Genomic DNA, 21,900 nt, shown 5'->3' on the forward strand with positions numbered 1-21,900 from the left:
TTCCCAGTTTGCGTGTGCCACCGTGTTTGCCTTCAAAAAGTCTTCTTTGCTGCAGCTTCTTCATCCATTTTGAAAACATGATCTAGTCAACGCAGCCGTTGTATTTTGATACGTGTAACTATGCTATCGTCGCCATACAGCTCATGGTTCATATGACGCCTATACTCTTCATTAACGAAACTGGTCCATATATTTTACGAAGAATCTTTCTCTCAAACACTCCAAGCACTACCTCATCTGCTTTCACAAGTACCTATGCTTTAGAACCATATAACAACACGGGTAGAGTCAGTGTCTTGTATAGTGTAGTCTTCGTCTGTCGAGAGGTGGCCTTGTTTCTAAACTGCCTACTTTATCCAAAGTAGCTTCTTTTTACCAGTATTATTCTTCGCTTAATCCCAAAACTGGTGTCATTTGTTTCGGCGGTTACGGCGGTGACGAGGTAGATAAAGTTGCTGACTATTTCAAAGTTGTGGTTCCCAACTTTCTCCATATTCTTTATCTGCTCGGTTGTGCAAGTCTTTTTGGGAGCTGAAACCATCCATTTCGTCTTATCTCCATTTACAGCCAGACCCATTTTCACTGACTCTCTTTCGGTTCTTTCAAAGGCTGCAGTTACTACTTCCGGTGACCGACCTATGATATCGATGTCGTCGGTATAGGCGACTAGCATGTGTTCTCTTGTGGTTAGTGTGTCATATCTATTCAGATCTGCATCTCGTAAAATCTTCTCCAACAAGATATTGAAGAGATACCACTACAGGATGTCTTCTTGTCTGAAACCTCGTTTTGGTATTAAATGGTTCGGAGAGATTCTTTCCTATTCTTACTGAGGAACGCGTATCAGCAAGTGTCATCCTGCAGAGTTTGCAGCGATACCAAACTAAGACATGGCTTGAAATACCTTTGAATGTATAGGAGTATCGAAGGCGGCTTTGTAGTCAACAAAGAGGTGGTAGGTGTTGATTTGTCGTTCTCGGATCTTTTCCAGGATTTAGCGCAGTGTGAATATCTGGGCCAGGGTGGATTTACCAGGTCTATAGTCGCATTAATAAGGCTCAATAATCTGGTTGACTTTTGGTTTTAATCTTTCACACAGTAAGCTTGAGAGTATCTTGTATGCAATGGGGAGGAGACTTATTCCTCTGTAGTTGACACATTCTGTCTCCTTTCTTGTGTACGGGATATAGTATGCTGAGGTTCCAATCATTGGGTATGTGGTATAGTAGCCAGATTGCGCTGATAAGCCGATGCATTTGCCTTATCAGCGTGTCGCCTCCGGTCTTAAATAGTTCAGCGGGTAACCCGTCGTCTCCTGCTGCCTTGTTGTTCTTCAGTCGGGTCACAGCTACTTGGACCTCATTCGGACTAGGAGGAAAATATTCTATATTATCATCAGGGATCTTCTTCTCGCCACACTATGTGTATCAGTTACCATATTTCCTTCTTAGTCTTTCCAGAATTTAATTTTTTTTGTTGAAAAAAAAATTTTTTCTTCTTTGTCCGGAGTCGGTTTCCAGATAATTTTTTCGACTCCCGCCAAAATTGCTGGACTCCAAGACTCCGACTCCACATCCCTGATTTAAACCCTAGGTTGGTTTATATACACATTTTGTAGGGATGAAGTTGATAACGGCCGGTTCATGAAATTGATAAAGTGCTTTCCCCCAATTACCACGCCACTGTCACTTAAAAACCGCTGGGCCTTATTCGAAGTCGGAGCGAATGAATGAATGCTTGGCTGGCTGGCTGGCTAGCTCGTTGGCTTATTTTTTTTTTTGTTTTTGTTGTTTTTAACTACTGCAAGGAACTCATATTTTATTTAAGTCACAAGTGCCAAATGTTACTTGGTTTTAGCAATTTATGATAGCCAACTAAATTGCAGTGTACGAGTACGAGCGCAAGGAGTCGTATGCGGATTTTCGATTATAAGGCCTTAGGAAAAACAAGTGAAAGCGTGCTAAGTACGGCCAGGCCGAATCTTGGGTACCCACCACCATGGATTCCGCTAAAAATGTTGCCATATTAGCTGAGTTTGTATTTGAATTATTTTGGTCTCAAGATGTCTTATCGGGATATGGGTGGTAAGAAGGGCCTATATCACCATATTGACCGATTCGGATAACACTTGGCGCTGATATTGTATGTCATGAGATAGGTTTTTGGACCAAATTTCAGTCAAATCAGGTGAAATTTTGGGCTTCTAAGGGCTGAAGAATTCATATCCGGGGATCGGTTTATATGGGGGCTTTATCTGTTTATAGACCGATTTGGATCATACTTGGCATGGATGTTGGAAGTCATAAATCAAGTCTTTTTTTTTCAAATTTCAGTCAAATCGGATGAAAATTGAGGCTTCTAAGGGCTAAAGAAGTCAAATCCGGGGATGGGTTTATGCAAATTGCAAATTTTGCCCATGAACATTCCACTAATGAACAGGGGCAAACTTCTCACATATCAATGAGTACAGTCCGATTCAATTTTAAGCTCATTGATAAGGGGCCTCCTTTTTATAGCCGAGTCCGAACGACGAGCCGCAGTGCAACATCTCTTTGGGGAGAAGTTTTACATGGCATAGTACCTCACAAATGTTGCCAGCATTAGGAGGGGAAAACCCCCGCTGATCATTTTTTTGATGGTCTCGCCAGGATTCGAACCCAGGCGTTCTGGGTCATAGGCGGACATGCTAACCTCTGCGCTACGGTGGCCTCGGTTTATATGGGGGCTATATCTGTTTATAGACTGATTCGAATCATACTTGGCATGGATGTTTAAAGTCACAACTCAAGTCTTTGTTCCAAATTAAAATTAAATCCGAGGAAATTTAGGCTTCTAGGGCTCAAGAAGTCAAATCGGGGGATCGGTTTATATGGCGGCTATATTCAAATCTGAACCAAAACACCCCATTTGCAAACCCCATAGTCCTGCATCAACAAGAAGTAGCTGTGCAAAATTTCAAGCGGCTAGCTTTACTTGTTCGACCTCTATCGTGATTTTGACAGACGAACGGACATGTCTAGTTCGACTCAGAATATTGAGAGGATCCAAAATGTATGTTCTTTGTGAGGTTGCAGATCAATATTTCTAGGTGTTACAAATGGAATGACTGGATTAGTAGACCCCATCCTATGCTGGTGGTATAAAAAGCTAAGGAAAATCTACTCCCCTCACTCAACACTATATGGGAAGGGTAAGCAATAATGGCGAAAAAAAATCCCAACCCATGCAAAGTTCGGTTGTGCCCTCTAGGGGCTCAATTTGTTTAATCATGAGATGGGTTTATTTGTGCAGCCCCATTAATTTAAAGACCGATTTTGACCTTACCTGGCTTAGATATTGGAAGTAGTGGCAAATTTGTATGTACAATTTTTTAGAGAAATCAGGAACAACTACACCCCCTAGGGGTTGAGAAGACAACTAGAAAGAACGGTTTATGTGGGAGGTTATGGACCGCATTGGACCATACTTGAAATAGTTGTTGAAAGCCGTAACAGAAGTTATTGGGCAAAATCTTAGGCAAAAAGCTTAAAACGTTACCCTCTGAAGTAATCTAAGCGGGAGATTAGTTCATATGCAGTTTTACGGAAACATGGACCGTGGTGGCCCATTTACAAACTCAACTGACTTATAGCATTAGGTTAGGTTAGGTTAGCTAACTTGAAAAGAGGATACAGATATTCCCAGATATTCCATGACACTCCCATAATTAGGTCAATGTTTGGTATAGTGTCTCCACCTAAGATATCTGTTAGACGTGACAGCCGGGCAGTGACAAAGGAAATGCTCCAACGTCTCATTATCTTCCCCGCATGCCCAACATATGGTAACACTTGCCGCACCGAATTTACATAAGTAAGCTCGTAGTCCTATGTGCCCCGTCATGATACCAATCGCTATACTGACCTCATTCTTACTTCCTTTCAGTAATAGCTTCGTCTCCTCACGGTCTGGGTATCCCCATAGAATTTTCGCCATCCTACCGACCTATTCGCTGTTCCTCAGGGTTGCATGCGCATTCGTCGCCCACGCCTTTAACTCGGACTGAGACGACCCGAAAGACTTCGGGTTAACCATGTTTATTGATGGCAGTCTCCTGGCCTGGCCGCCAAATCGTGTGACCTTTTGATTCCCCCTTACTCCGTTATGGTCCGGCACCCAAACGATGCGGATTTTGCCATCCTCAGAGAAGGTGTTAATCTTCTTCTTACACTGCAAGACTGTTCGTGACCTTATCGTCGTTGTTGTTGCCATTGTGGCAATTTTACTGCCCGTAAAGGGTTTAGCATTACTCGTTCATTGGTTGACCTGACGTACATACGGAAGGGCGGACGGAAGGACAGACGGACAAGCGAATGGTGGTCTAGATTAAACATATACGGCATGGCTTACAAATTAATTTGCATATACCTGTGAGGCCGTAGATCCATATTTAAAGGATTTTAAAACGAAATGACGTATTAAGTATTCCCCCATCCCCCATGGTGAAGGGTATTAAAGTTATTAACGCTCGTGCCGTTGGATTTGATTTAGGCCTTGGTATGACTGTCTGCAAGGCCTAGCCATATTTCATTTCCACCCCTGGCAGAACGAGCAATTGTGCATTTGCACACATAACTGCTCGAACACACACACACACACACACACACATCTACACTACCATATAAATTTATGAACTTTGTGAGAGTATGTTACGTGAGGGGCAATAAAAGTTTGTTAATTTGTCATATTCTGTCTGTCACATAAGTATTGCGCCTTATTACAGTCAACAACCGAACCAACCGCAAAGGGATTTTAAACTCAACGTTAAATTTAGAAACTTCCGAACAAAAAACTCTCAAAACACCAACTAAAGCAATGACAATAAATTATTTGCAAGCTGGCTGCGGTGGTAGTGGTGATGCCAACTAAATGAAATGAAGCCGCCAAGTGTTGGCTGTTGTGCGGCATCCCTGAGTCTTGAATTAAATATGGCGGAGGCAAAGTGTAATGAAATTTCAAGGGAAATCTCAATTCTGACTTAGAACTTTAGATGATGATTTAATTTTCATGCATAAGGAAATGAGTAGAGATTTTTAAATCCAGTTATATTTTGCAGCCAGGTTACTAAAGAATATTTTATTGCAAAGCGTTTTTGATGTGTATGCCTCCAAAGACTCAATCGAACAAATTTTGTCAAAGGCTGGCCTGTGAATTAAAAAAGGGAATAACAATTCGTTGTATGAATCTTTAATGTCTATAGCTGATCCCATCCTATCTATAGGGTGATTTTTTTGAGGTTAGGATTTTCATGCATTAGTATTTGACAGATCACGTGGGATTTCAGACATGGTGTCAAAGAGAAAGATGCTCAGTATGCTTTGACATTTCATCATGAATAGACTTACTAACGAGCAACGCTTGCAAATCATTGAATTTTATTACCAAAATCAGTGTTCGGTTCGAAATGTGTTCATTCACCGTAACGTTGCGTCCAACAGCATCTTTGAAAAAATACGGTCCAAGCAACGAACAAAAAAAAAAAAAAGCAAGTAAAAGCGTGCTAAGTTCGTCCGGGTCGAATTGTATATACCCTCCACAATGGATCGCCCTTGCCACTTTTTCTCTTTTTAGGCAAACAATAGATAAAAGAAAAGAATTGCTATGTTATGGGAATAATATCAAGTTATTGCTTATTTCAGACCATAATTGAACTGAATATTGAAGACCATAGTAGAAGTCATTGTGTAAAATTTCAGCCAAATCTAGTAAGGATTGCTCACTTTAGGGGCTGAAGAAGTAAAAAAAGGGAGATCGCTAAAGAGGGGAGTTGTATTAGGCTAGAAACCAATCAATGCCATATTCGACACGTACGTTAAAGGTCATGAGAGAAGCCGTTGTACAAAATTTCAGCCAAATCGAATAATACTTGCGCCCTTTAGAGGCTCAAGAAGTCAAGACCCCAGATCGGTTTATGTGGCAGCTATATTAGGTTATGGACCGATTTGAACTATTCTTAGCACAGTTGTTGAAAGTCATAACAAAACACCTCATGCAAAATTTCAGCAAAATCTGATAAGAATTGTGCCCTCTAACGACTCAAAGCGTGCCAAGTTCGGCCTGGCCGAATCTTATATACCCTCCACCACGGGTCGCATTTGTTAAGTTCTTTGCCCAGTATATCGTTATAGGCTAACAAGGGATACTGGACAAAAATTGCCATGATACTGGAGCTATATCAGGTTATGGTTATACCGATACAAACCATACTTGGTTTGAATGTTGGAGAACAGGAGATTTTATTGTGCCTAATTCTAGTCAAATGCACCCTATAGAGGGCGCAAAACAGAACACTTAATGCCTAATTTTAGAAAATCGGATATTAACTACGCCGTCTAGAGGCTCAAAAATTCAAGATCCGAGATTGTTTTATATGGCAGCTATAACAGGTTATGAACCGATTTAGAGCATAGATAGCACTGTTGTTGGACGTCAAACAAAAACACTTGGTGCAAAATTTCAGACAATTCGGATAATATTTGCCTACACCAGAGGCAACATCAAAGATGCTATCACTTGCCGCACCGATTTTACATAACCAATAGCTATATTGACCACCTTCTTACTTCCTTTCAGTAATAGCCTCGTCTCTAACAATCTGGATCCCCCATAGGATTTTCGTAGTCCTGCCGATCGTTTCGCTGTTCCACAATGTTGCATGCGCATTAGTCGCCCACACCCTTAACTCGGACTGCGCCGATCCGAAAGGCTTCTGGTTAACCAAGTTTATTGACGGCAGTCCTCTTGCCTTCACCGCAAAATCGTCTGCCCTTTCATTTCCCCTTACTCCATTATGACCCGACACCCAAACAATGCGGATTTTGCCATACTCAGAGAAGGCGTTAATCTCCTTCTTACACTGCAAGACTGTTCGTGACCTTACCGTCCTGGTTGTTCTTGCTTTTATGACCATTTTAGAGATGTTCACTCTCGACTTCCTCCCGTTAGCACCATACCACTTCACGCATTCCGTGATCGCCCGGATCCCCGCCTGCAGGATCGTATTATGATCAGGCAGTCTACAACGGATCTCAGACTCTGGTTTCTCAATGTAAACCCCCCGGCCCACTCTGTCCTCTAGCTTTGATTCATCCGTGTAACATGATCTTCCAGATAGCAATACTAGGGTTCTGTCAATGCAAGACTGTGCCGATGTCAGCAGTGCCTCGCACGCGACTTCAAGCTTCATCTCAGGTATCCGATCGGAAAGCTCTTCCCTTCCTTCCAGGTTTCCTATAGTCGCCTCGATTATACCTCGATGGTATGAGCTGCTCCCATCCTCAATCCATTTTCCCATCGCCTTAAGGCTCATAGCGGTAGTGGCTGCCTCACACTTAAACTGCATGTCAATGGGTCGGATATCTAGAATAGTCTTCAGTGCCCTAGTGGGCTTGGTCCTCATCGCTCCACCAATGCCAAGACAACATGTTCTCTGAACCTGTTGTATGGTCCATATGTAGCACTTTTTCTCCATAGCAGTCCGCCAAACTACTGAGGCATAAATAAGTATTGGTCTAATCACGCTCCTATAGAGCCAAAGTACTATCCTCGAATTCAGGCCCCATTTCGAGCCTACCGCCCGTCTACATAGTGCCTAGCATCTGTGAGCCTTCTCAGTACGCGCCTGAATGTGACACTTCCAATTCAGTTTCCTGTCCGAGATCACACATAAGTATTCGACCTTGTCAGATATCGAAATCGTCTTATTGAAGAAATGTGGTGCGTTAAATTGGCCCACCTTCGTCTTCCACGTGAACAGGCATATTTCAGCCTTCTCTGGGTTAACATTGAGACCTCTTGGTCTAGCCCAGTCATATGCCATATGCAAGATCCTTTCGGCCCTTCTGCATAGCTCGTTCGGATTCTTACCCCTTAGAAGTATTATAACATCTTCCGCATAGCAGACAGGTTCAAATCCCTCCTCAGTCAGAATCCGAAATAGGTTATTTATGGTGGTCACGCATAGAAATGGCGATAAAATGGCACCCCCCCCCCCCCCCCCTGTGGCGTGCCACTTTCTCCCTTATATTTATGCCATGGGACACACAATTTATCCACCTGTTCCTTAGCATATGTTTTATCCAGTCTCTAAGGACCGAGTCCACCCGGTACTTGTCTAAGGATTGCATCAGTGTGTCGGTCCGCACATTGTTGAAAGCCCCCTCGATGTCAATACATACCGCCAGGCTGTACGTTTTAGCATCGAAAGATTCTTCTATTTTATGCACAACTTCGTGCAGGGCAGTCTCCACCGACCTTCCCTTGACATAATCGTGCTGTTTTTATTTGTGCAGTTTGCTGGATGTCCTACTCTTTATCATGGTGTCCACTATACGTTCCATGGTTTTGAGTAGAATGGACGTAAGGCTTATGGGTCTGGTGTCGCATAACTTGTTCTGCCGGGTTTGGGTATAAACACCACCCTTGCCTCCTGCCAGGTTTTCGAAGTATATGTAAGTCGTAGGCACGCTGTTAAATTTTTGGCCAGATGAGGCGCCAGATAGTCTGCCTCTTTCTGTAGTAACGCCGGAAATATCCCATCAGGTCCGGGTGACTTAAATGGTTTGAAGCTCCTCAAGGATTCCTTCACCATAAATTCCGGTCAACGTCATTTTTCCAAGATTCCGGTGTCTACGTGAGTTCCGTCGTATCCTGTGGAAAATGGGTTTTGTTTAAATATTTTTTTTTTATTTTTTAATATTTTCTGTCCTTCTAGTTTTTATATAAATTTTCGGAAATGCAAATGTTTGTGGCTATTTCCAACACAAATATAGCTTTTAAGCAGTAACAATTTCACCACGAGTTGGAAATTTCATAATGCCTAAACTGCTCGCAATCCTTTGCATCACACCCTCAATTATTCGCTTATACTTATTCTGCATGTATATCGACTGAACATATAGGAATGTTTCTTGTGATTGAATGAGATACCAAAGTGATTGATACTAGTCTAAGGATTGGGTTAGAGTTTATTAATTTTTCCATTGAATGACCTTTTCCCTTATGTACTATATCATGTAAGATGGTGTAAGCCGACCATCATTAAATATGAGCATGTTATATATATGTACTGCTTCAATTCAGCATTGTAAAACTCTCTGATTATCTTCCAATGTTGCGTATACATTATCTCAGTGCCGCACATGTTACTCATACGCACAATGGTCCAAACCTTTAAAGCCTAATGTGTAACTCCCAATGAATATTGAAAATGAATATTGTAAAATGCATGCTAACATGCCTTTAGTTCGCATGAAGGCATGTACTTTCGCATTGCCCAATTAGCATACAAAATAGTTTTTCATTGGAACAAAAAGCTATTGCACTTGAATGTTTTGATTAGTAAAAATACTAAGAATTTTCCACACAGAATGTTATCAAACAACTTCGCATCAGCAAATTAATTTTATAGATCAAATAAGTTCTTTGTATTCTTGTATGCTTGTTTTTGTTGTTCTTGCTACCAGCATAGGATGGGGGTATGCTAATTTAGTCATTCCTTTGGTGATATATCGAAAAATTGATTTGTAACCTCATTAAGTATTTATGAGTATTCTTGAACGTCTCGTAATGATGCGTCGATCTAGCCATGACAGTTCATCGAAATCATGATAGCGGTCAAACGAGCAAAGATAGCCGCCCGAAACTTTGCACAGATATATTAATCTAGGTCGTTGGGGACTGCAAATGGACAATGTCGGTTCAGATTTGGATATAGCTCCCATATAAAGTGGTCCTTCGACTTGAATTCTAAGCCCCCAGAAGACGCACTTGTTATCCGATTGGGCTGAAATTTTGCATGTAATGTTCTGTTACGACTCCCTACGTACCAAATATAGTTCAATTAGGTTTATATGCTGATATAGCTCCTATATACACCTATCTCTCGATTTGAAGTCTTGAGTCAATGGAAGCCCCAATTTCTGTCCGAGATGGACAGAAATATCCATTGCCGACCCTATACGTATAAATATTCTTGATCAGCTTAAAAATCTAAGACAATCTACCCATGTTCGTCCGCCTCTCCGTCCGTCTGTCCATCTGTCTGTTGAAATCACGCTACAGTCTCTAAAAATAGAGATATTGAGCTGAAACTTTGAACAAATTCTTTTTCTTTTTTTGTTCATAAGCAGGTTAATTCGAAGATGGGCTATATCGGACTATATCTTGATATAGGCCCCATATAGACCGATCCGCCGATTTAGTGTCTTAGGCCCATAAAAGCCATATTTACTATTCGATTGTACTGAAATTTGGGACAGTGAGTTGTGTTAGGCCAGTCGACATCTCTCTTTAATTTGGCCCAGATCGGTTCAGATTTGGACATAGCTGCCATTTAGACCGATCTCTCGATTTAAGGTCTTGGGCCCATAAAGAGCGCATTTATTGTCCGATTTCGCTGAAATTTGGGACAGTGAGTTGTGATAGGCCCTTTGACAGCCCTCTTTAATTTGGCTCAGATCGATTAAAAGTCTTGGCCTCATAAAAAGCACATTAATAATCCGATTTCGCTGAATTTTGACACAGTGACTTATGTTAGGCTTTTTGACATCCGTGTCGTTTATGGTTCAGATTGGTCTATATTTGGATATGCTTACCAAACAGACCAATATTTTGTTCTACAAAATTGAACAATGACTTGTACTTATTAGACCACTCAATATCCGTGTCGAATTTGGTCCAAATCGGACCCTATTTTGATAAAGCTGCTATGGGGGCATAAATTATGCATTTTTCACTGGATTATGACAAAAGCTGGTTTACATATATACCCGAGGTGGTGGGTATCAAAAGTTCGACCCGGCTGAACTTTATGCCTTTTTACTTGTTTTCGTTTAATTATAAATTTTAATACCCACCGCCACAGGGTGGGAGGTATTTTCATTAAAACATTCCTTTTGCAATCAAAAAATCCATTTCCGACCCTACAAAGCATATAAAATTCCGATCGTCTTAAGATTCTAAGACGATGTAACGATGTATGTGTGTCTGTCCGCCTGTACGCCTTTTCGTCCGTATGCCCGTCATTGATAATCACGCTACAGTCTTTGAAAATTAAGATAGGTTAGGTTAGGTTTAAGTGGTAGTCTGCCATTAGACTCACTTAGACGTTTTCGTCCATTGTGATGCCACAGAAACAGAAGAAGGAAGATGCCTTCTAGTTCATGCCGTTGAACCATCCAGATCGCGTTAAAAAGCCCAACAACTTTCGAATGTTCACATCCGCCAAATCAGATAGGTTCTCAAAGAAATGAGAACCTAAAGTGGAGCTCCTTGTGACTGCCAGTGCGGGACACATACAGAAGGTGTTCTATAGTCTCTTCTTCTTCGATGTCCTCACAGCTTCTGCAAAAGTCGTTGCTGGCAACTTTTAGTCTGTCAGCATGTCTTCCGATTAGTCAGTGAGCTGTCATGACGGACATAATGACGGAAACGTCAGTTCTAGCCAACGACAGCAAAGCAGTAGACCTCTTCAAGTCTAGATTAGTTCTGGAATGCTCACAGCCCCCACTGTCTGACTATCTATCATTTGTTGTCCTTCGGCCATGGTCTTGAAAACTTAGCCTACAGATTCCAGTATCCCTGGAATGTTAAGGAAAGTTCCTAGCTTCGGAACCTCGTCAGCTTTATAATTCCCTGGGATATCTTTGTGGCCCGGCACCCAGAACAAGTGAATTTTGAACTGTTCAGCCATCTCGTTGAGAGATCTGCGACAGTCGAGGGCGGTTTTTGTGTTCAAAAACACGTTCGTCAGGGATTTAATGGCTGCCTGGCTGTCTGAGAAGATATTTATGCCAATCGTCGTAATGACATTATATCTTAGCTATTCCACCACTTTCTTAACTGGAAGAATCTCCACTTGATACACACTGCAGTGGTCGGGTTACCTTTCCGATATGACCAATTCGAATTTTTCAGAGTACACCCCAAAGCCCACCTGGTCGTTAAGTTTGGAAACATCCGCATAGAAGTCTATGTAACTTCTAAAGGGTGATTTTTTTGAGGTTAGGATTTTCATGCATTAGTATTTGACAGATCACGTGGGATTTCAGACATGGTGTCAAAGAGAAAGATGCTCAGTATGCTTTGACATTTCATCATGAATAGACTTACTAACGAGCAACGCTTGCAAATCATTGAATTTTATTACCAAAATCAGTGTTCGGTTCGAAATGTGTTCAAATTTTGACAAATTTTGTTCAGCGATGAGGCTCATTTCTGGTTGAATGGCTACGTAAATAAGCAAAATTGCCGCATTTGGAGTGAAGAGCAACCAGAAGCCGTTCAAGAACTGCCCATGCATCCCGAAAAATGCACTGTTTGGTGTGGTTTGTACGCTGGTGGAATCATTGGACCGTATTTTTTCAAAGATGCTGTTGGACGCAACGTTACGGTGAATGAACACATTTCGAACCGAACACTGATTTTGGTAATAAAATTCAATGATTTGCAAGCGTTGCTCGTTAGTAAGTCTATTCATGATGAAATGTCAAAGCATACTGAGCATCTTTCTCTTTGACACCATGTCTGAAATCCCACGTGATCTGTCAAATACTAATGCATGAAAATCCTAACCTCAAAAAAATCACCCTTTATTACCAGGGATATCGTAGTTCCAATCGATTCTATTAGGAATAGTGGTACAGTAATTTTTATCAAAAATCGGCTCAGGTAGGGTGAAATTCACACTGCATGGAACATCGGTTATTGTATCATGGATAACGCAGTGTCCGTAGCCGCCACATGGCCAATGAGGAAGCTCCCTTAACCTCACTGTAGTGGTCACTGCAATTTGTCTAGCCACAATGTCCAGAGGCATTAGATGTAGCATTAAATTCAGTGCATCAGATGGTGTCGTCCTCAGTGCGGCTGTGATTCACAAACAAGCCATCCTTTGGCTGCGGTTACGTATTGATCAGTAGGTGGACTTTTGAAGCGCATTTATTGATCCACCTGGCCAAAATTTTGCAAAACGCTTTCTTTGACGACTGCCACAGTATCTGAGGATTTTGCTCGAAATCGGTTCAGATTTAAATATAGCTCTCATATTTATATTCGTTCGATTTTGAGAAATATTGCAAAAAAAGTGCTCATTTGTTATCCGATTCTGTCGAAATTTCGCAGGAAGGATTTTCTTATGACTCTCGATATTACTGTTGAAATTCATTGAAATCGGCCAAGATTTAGATATAGCTGTCATATATGTATATCGCCCGTTTTTCACTCCAAGAGCCACTGCAAGCACATTTGTTGACCAATCTTGCACAACGCTTTCCTCGACGACTGCCATAATATCTGAGAATTTTGCTCGAAATCGGTTCAGATTTGGATATAACTCCCATATATGCGTTCGTCAGATTTTGGGTAATTTTATCAGTTTGGACTAAAATTGTCGATTTGGACTAATATTGTATTTATATTGTTGTTTTTAAACTGATTCGCACGATATTTTGCACCGGAGATTTTTTTTGAAAGTCTCCACATTATTGGCAAGTTTCATTAAAATCGGTTTAGATTTACATATAGTTGTCATATATATATTGGTCCGATTTGGACTAGTATTGTAATAATTTGTTTATTTGTTAACCGATTCAAACGAAAATTAGCACAAAGGATTTCCCTATGTCTCCCGGTATTGCTATTGCTTTAGTATAAATCGGTGCAGATTCAGATATAGCTCCCTTTTCCAGTTTTGAATAATACTCAATAATTTAGTCATTTGTTAACCGATCCTCACAAAATTTGGCACGAAGATTTCTCTTATAAATCTTCTGATGACTGATTAATTTCATAAACATTTGTAAAGTTTTAAATATAGCTGCCATACGTATATGCATCTCACTTTTGAGGCCTGTGCAAACCCATTTATCTATCGATCTTTTCAAAAATTTGCACATCGATTTACTCTATGGCTCCTACAATATGTACAGATTTTCATCGGAATTCTACATATCAAATTTAAGCAAATTTTAAATGCGATGACTTAGCCTGCATTTCCAATGTGGTGTATCGTATCAAAAGGTGGGTGTTGCCCGACTTTAGCAAGTCCTTGCTTGTAGGAAATATGTTTTTTGATATTTTCATCCGTTTTCCTTATGTACTACATCGTGTAAAACAGTTGCTGCTAACCATCGTTTAACATGAGCTTTTTATTGATACTATATCAATTCGTCTTTTCATCAGCATTGTAAAACTTTCTGATTATCTGCCAATGTTGCGTATACTTTATCTCAATGCCATTCCGGTTGCTCATACGCACAATGGTCCAACGCACTACAGCTTGGTATATGAAACTCCCAATGAATATTAAAAATGAGTATTCGCATGAAGATATGCATTGCTTTGGCAATTTTCATACAAAATAGTTTTTCTTGGGAACAAAAAGCTATTGCTAATGTTTTTATTTGTAAAATTACTCTTCAACATTTCAACTTCTCCTAAGGAAATTTAAAGTTATAGATACAATAAGTCCTTTGTATTCTTGTTTGCCTTTTTTTGTTATTTAATGATTAATATCTGTATATGATATCAATTACTTCTGCTCTTATTTTTTGATGTGTACACATCAAAACAACTTCCTAAAATTGTTGATTTCCTTTTTGTAAATCATTTGTACAAAGCTTTTTTTATTGTGTGGGCTTTTTTTTATCAAAGGTAAATATTTCAAAAATTATATTTCAAATATGAATATGTATAGACAAACCGGCAATGAAAACATGCAGCCACATTAGAGTGGGTATATGAGGGCGTAAGTTTTTTTATTTACCTACCTAAAGACATGACTGTTGATTTAAGGGAATAAAGCAAAGCCATTTAAGTTTTATTAGAAAACAAATTTTGTAAGCTGTATGAGAAATCGGAACCTCCAGTGCTTGTCTATTTGTGGTCAGGCTAGAGTTTACTAATCGCAAATCACGGGAGTCAAGTATTCTTTGGTGATTAGATTCTCAGCCTGCCTATTAGATGGGCGGGCTCTACTAGGTGCAACGTGTATGATATGGTTTGGTTTCTAGCGGGGAGAGGGCAAGCTAAGTGTGGAAGGGAATTCTCTAGCAGGGGCTGTTATCTCTAAAACGGAAAGAGTTTTACATGATTCTTCGTTTCTCACCAAGATGTGAAACTGGTCAAAGTGATGGAGAACGAACTGCTATCCGTGTATAACTTGCAGTTTAATGAAGCAAGAGCTGTAGCAGGCCCATGTAAATTCATGTTGTATTCATAGAGGTGCACTATTCGACCCTAATAGCAGGTGCCGGCATAAAACACTGCCAGAACTGTGCTTTGAAAATATCAGGTGTGTATAATTTAATGACGTTTTGGCTACAGCTAACGATGGTTTTATGGCCAAATGATATTTGGTCTATTTATCGTAAAAATCTAAGACGATCTAGACATGTCCGTCTGTCTGTTGAAATCACGCTAAAGTCTTCAAAAATAGAGATATTGAGCTGAAACTTTGCACAGAATCTTTTTTTGTCCATAAGCAGGTTAAGTTCGAAGATGGGCTATATCGGCTACATCTGCCTATATCTTGATATAGCCCCCATATAGACCGATCCGTCGATTTAGGGTCTTAGGCTAATAAAAGCCACATTTATTATCCGATTTTGCTGAAATTTAAGACAGTGAGTTGTGTTAGGCCCTTCGACGTCCTTCGTCAGTTTGGTTTAGATCGGTCCAGATTTGGATATAGCTGCCATATAGACCGATCCTCCGAGTTAGCGTCTTAGGCCCATAAAAGCTACATTTACTATCCGATTTTGCTGAAATTTGGGACAGTGAGTTGATTAAGGCCCTTCGACATCCTTTGTCAATTTGGCTCACATCGGTGCAGATTTGGATATAGCTGCCATATAGACCGATCCTCCGATTGAGTGTCTTAGGCCCATAAAAAGCGCATTTATTATCCAATTTTGCTGAACTTTGGGACAGTGAGTTGTGTTAGGTCCTTCAACATCCTTCGCCAATTTGGCTGAGATCGGTGCAGATTTGGATATAGCTGCCATATAGACCGATCCTCCGATTTAGGGTCTTAGGCCCATCAAAGGCGCATTTATTGTCCGATGTCGCCGAAATTTGGGACAGAGAGTTAAGTTAAGCCCCTTGACATACGTCTGCATTATCGCACAGATCGGTCCAGATTTGGATATAGCTGCCATATAGACCGATCCCTCGGTTTTAGGTTTTGTGGGCCATAAAAAGTGCATTTATTGTCCGATGTTGCCGAAATTTGGGTCAACGAGTTAAGTTAAGCCCCTCCACATATTTCTTCAAGTTAATCTAGATAGGTCAAGATTTGCATATAAAGGGTGATTTTTTTGAAGTTAGGATTTTCATGCATTAGTATTTGACAGATCACGTGGGATTTCAGACATGGTGTCAAAGAGAAAGATGCTCAGTATGCTTTGACATTTCATCATGAATAGACTTACTAACGAGCAACGCTTGCAAATCATTGAATTTTATTACCAAAATCAGTGTTCGGTTCGAAATGTGTTCATTCACCGTAACGTTGCGTCCAACAGCATCTTTGAAAAAATACGGTCCAATGATTCCACCAGCGTACAAACCACACCAAACAGTGCATTTTTCGGGATGCATGGGCAGTTCTTGAACGGCTTCTGGTTGCTCTTCACTCCAAATGCGGCAATTTTGCTTATTTACGTAGCCATTCAACCAGAAATGAGCCTCATCGCTGAACAAAATTTGTCAAAATTTGAACACATTTCGAACCGAAAACACTGATTTTGGTAATAAAATTCAATGATTTGCAAGCGTTGCTCGTTAGTAAGTCTATTCATGATGAAATGTCAAAGCATACTGAGCATCTTTCTCTTTGACACCATGTCTGAAATCCCACGTGATCTGTCAAATACTAATGCATGAAAATCCTAACCTCAAAAAAATCAGAACGATCTCTCGATTTAAAGTCTTGGTCCCATAAAAGGCGCATTTTTAATCCGATTTCACTGAAATTTGACACACTGACTTATGTTATGCTCTTCGATATCCCTCTCGTTTATAGTTCAGATCGGTTTATTTTTAGATGTAACTACTAAAAAGGCCAATATTTTGTTATACACAATTGAACAATGACTTTTACTTATTAGTATTTTGTCCAAATCGGAGCATATATTGATGTAGGTGCTATGGGGCATAAGGTATGTATTTTGCACAGGATTTTGACGAAGGGTGGTTTACACATATACCCGAGGTGGTGGGTATCCAAAGTTCGGCCCGGCCGAACTGAACGCCTTTTTACTTGTTTTATTTCTGTAACATAAGTCCACGAAATGATAATCTGATATCTTTGTCAATTAGCCTCATATTTCGCTTCTTTGCAAAACCTTGAAGTTTTTCACTATTCAGTGCTCATTGCACCCATGCTGTTACCTGTGCATGCTGGTGGCTAGCCAATATTTTACGCTATTCAAATAGTTAAATGCCAAACGCGAACACAAATCTTGAATCAAAACTCAAAAAGGGCTAATTAATATTTTTATTTTTCCCTTAATTTATTGTAAACAAACAACGGGAGCTAGAGGACTTATTGAGCCCTGTTTCAAAAGAAACCGTACTCAATAGTTTTTGGGTATGTAGTTCGCCCTAATCAATTTGACAAAGGTTTTGGTAGATACATGGCGCATCAGAAATCATGATCCACTAGCCAGTCAGAGTGTTTTGAATAATAACACACACTTGCTCAACTTTTATAAGTTCTTTGCTATGCTATTCTTTGTATAAAAAGCATTGAATATGATCTCGAGCTGGAAGATGTTCGAAAAATTACGAAAAGACTTTAAGGATGAAAATAAAAAAAACGCAAATCGTTAAAAAAAACAAAGATTATGTGAATGAAGATTTCTTATTGTAGACCAAACCGCTTGAACTCTCACAAAGGGAAGCGTTAGATTTCAAATTCACACTTTTTCAAAAATTGCATTTGAAAACTTCTCCGGACGAAGAGCTCCCCATATTTTACCAATCTGTATGATTGCGATATGCTGTGTTATATCTCAAAAACACACACCTTTAGAATTGTCAACATTGAACATAATTCCTTTTGGCATTTTACCACAACACCTGCATGTGAGATGTTGGGTCATTTTTACAGGCGTTATGATAGAATCGCATGTGCAGTGTCGTTATCCTTATCGTTTATAATTAATTTAACTAAATATTTTAACATTTTTATTGAGTACACCACAACAAATGCACGGCCAGTCAGAGTAATTCAGTAGAAGTGTGTTTTATTTTTTATTCTGTGTCGCCACATACATATGAAATGTGCATGCCACGTCCAGTGTTGTCGCTTTAAGATTTTCCAAATTAAATTTAAATTTTTATATGGGAAACTAGCTGGTCGGAGCTCGCTCCGCTGCGCCTTCTTCACTCTCTACTACTTTTTGAGTGAGCCCTATAATGCCAAAGTCTGGCATTATTGGGAGTGTTTTCGGGTTGGGATGGATGGACCCTTAGACATTTTTCCCCGTATAAGGGTTTCAAGTTCTTGCTCTACTCCGAAATAATTTTCATTTGAGGTCCATATTGTCATGGTCGGTAAAAATGTAAAGTTTGGTGGTAGTTGTGGGGGTGAGGCTACCCACCAGACACTTAGTCCTGAAAGTGGATATCAAATTCATAATCCACTCCAAGTACCTTTCATTTGAGCCCCATATTGTCATGGTAAGTAAATATGCCCTTTTCTATACCCACCATCATAGGATGGGGGTATACTAATCTAGTCATTCCGTTTGTAACACCTCGAAATATTCGTCTAAGACCTCTTAAAGTATATATGTTTTGGGGTGGGGCGTCTCCTCATGTTATTTGACTCCAAAGTTTTATTCCAATTTCGCGTATTTGGCTTAGTTTATGGGGACATATAAAACTTCGCTTCAATCGGTGCACCCAACTTCGAGTTCTGGCGTTTGGAAAATTGTGGTACGGGCCACCACGTGCGCTCCAATGAATAGATTTCGACCAAACTCTCTAAAAAATTTCGCTAGCTGGAAACACATTGGTTTTGCAATAAGAAATATAACCGCTCCCGAGTACCTCATGGCAACTACGAAAAGCTATTTTTCTAACCGAGTACTATGTGTCAATACTGATAAGGGCGTCGTCTAATATAATGTAACCTCTGGAGTGCCACAAGGAGCTGTACTTGATCCGCTTCTGTGGAACTTTATGTTTGACTGTGTTTTAAGACTCAAAACTACCAGAAGAAGCTACAATCTTTGGACTCGCAGATGACACTGCCATATTGGTCCCAACACGTCACTTGAATTAGAGCTGTACCAGAACAAGGCAATCGAAGTACTTTAAGTCTGATTAACAACAATCAGGAGAGTGTACTCATAAGTGGGAAAAAAAGAGAACCTGACTAGTGGGCAAATTGGAGATTAAATCTGCCGAATGTTTAAAATTCCTTGGAGTCCTTATAGAAGGCCGCTTGAAATTCAATCAGCACACAATACGCTGTCAAAAAGGCATCGAATGTGAACAGCGCACTTTTCAGAGTGATGCCAAACATTGGCGGTCCAAGACAAAGTCGAAGAGTGCTACTCGCAAGTGTCGTAAGTTCTTGTATACTGTATGGAGGCCCTTTGGGAACCGAAGCTAATGACGTCTAAAAGATTCCACATGGCATCTATTGCTCGACTTAACTTTTCTCGAGTGTGCAGTGTCTACAGAACCTTTTCAAGCGACGCGTCATACGTGGAAGCAGGGATGATCCACTTTGCTATGCTTGGGAACATTCCCATATATATAGGAAAGTACTTGAAGACGGAAGCACGCCTAAGAGAGGCCATTCTTAGGTCTGAGAGAGAAACATCAATGGAAAACTGGCCGAGGCAATGGGATAATTCCCCAAAAGGTTATTGGTCTTATAAATTATAGCCAAATATAAATAAGGGGTTAATGCGAAAACATGGGAAGCTAAACTTGAACCTGACCCAATTTTGACAGGTCATGGTTGCTACAGAAGCTATCCGTATCGCTTCGGACATGCAATCCCTCCATGGTGCCCAAATTGTCCCACAATGAAGGAGGACACAGAACATGTGGTATTTACTTGTCCAAGATTTGCCATAGGTCGCAACATGATGGAGTCTTCATAAATAAACAACTAATGGCAGACAATATATTGGGTTGCCCAAAAAGTAATTGCGGATTTTTTAAAAGAAAGTAAATGCATTTTTAATAAAACTTAGAATGAACTTTAAACAAATATACTTTTTTTACACTTTTTTTCTAAAGCAAGCTAAAAGTAACAGCTGATAACTGACAGAAGAAAGAATGCAATTACAGAGTCACAAGCTGTGAAAAAATTTGTCAACGCCGACTATATGAAAAATCCGCAATTTCTTTTTGGGCAACCCAATAGTAATCATAATGCTAGAATCGGTGGAGAATTGAAACGCAATAGACGCTAATATAACCATAGCTCACAAAAGACTGCATGAGAAAGAGATCGTCTGAAAAGCGTTACAGGCAACGTGAATACATTGTCAAAGAAGGTGGAGCAAGGCTATAATTTAGACGCTAAAAGCAAGCAGATAGATAGACAGAGGGACAAAACTAAATCTAATCAGAAATTGATTCTGGGTCGACCAATGAATCTAGTTCTCTTCTTTCGGGTGTTACAAACAAAGTTAGAAGAGCCTGTACTAAAGTAGTAGCTACACCGCTATTATTTAAAGATTTACCACATGTTTATACCAACCACCATAGGAAGGGGTCATTCAGTTTGTAACAACTTGAAATATTGAACTATGATCCTATTAAGTACGCATATTTCTTTAATCGTCTCCACATTCTATGTTGATCAATCTATGGTCGACCATCTGCCAAAATCACGAAAGCGGTCGAACGCGTACTGTTAGCCGCTCAAAAGTTTGCACAAATGTTTTCTATCGATGCAGGTCATTGGGGATTGCAAATGGGCCATATTGGTTTAGATCTGGATATAGCTCCCATATAAAGTGGTCCTTCGACTTTACTTTTTAAGCTTCTAGAAGCCGCAATTATTACGAGCTTGGGCTGACATTTTGCATGTATTTCCTCTATGACTTATAACACTTGTGCAAAGCATGGAATAATTCGACGTATAACCTGATATTGCTCCTATATAAACCGATCTCCCAATTTAACGTGTTTAATCCCTGGATGTCGTAATTTTGATCGGATTTGGCTAAACTTTTGCACGTAGTGTTTTATCGCGACTTCCAACAACCGAAACAAGTATGATTCAAATCAGTTTATAACTAGATATAGCTTCCAAATAATCCAATCTTGCGATGTGCAAACAGGTTGTTGTCCGATTCAAATGTAAGGAAATTTTTCATTGACTAGTAACTCACAAATGTAACCTGCCTTGGGTTGGTATAACCATCGATGAAAATTTGTTCTCGCCAGGTCTTCGAATTCAGTTCAGTAAATATGCTACCTTATGCAACACGATGACCTCCATATATATTTTTGTTGTAAAAAATTTAGCTTATGAGATGCCATTGCTGTTTGGGATCAAAGGAGAAGTTTTTACATTGACTTATACCTCACAAATGTCACCAGTTTTAAGATGGTATTACCACCAATGAAAGTTTCTGTGATTTTCTCGCCAGGTCTTCGAATCCAGTCGTTCAGACGTGCCATTGCTGTTTGAGACCAAAGGCACTTTCGAAAGTCTAAATGGTAATCCGCCTAAAAGTTGTTCCATTCAGCAGGAGATACCAGGTACGTATGGAGGCACCTGTCGCCATGGGAGCAATAGTGACCCATATACTGAAAGTTCTGGATCATAAAAAAAATGAAATAAGTGTTATTATATAACATAGCTTTTGGTGTCATAACGGGACA

Source organism: Stomoxys calcitrans, chromosome 2 (assembly GCF_963082655.1).
Source record: "Stomoxys calcitrans chromosome 2, idStoCalc2.1, whole genome shotgun sequence".
NCBI lineage: Eukaryota > Metazoa > Arthropoda > Insecta > Diptera > Muscidae > Stomoxys > Stomoxys calcitrans.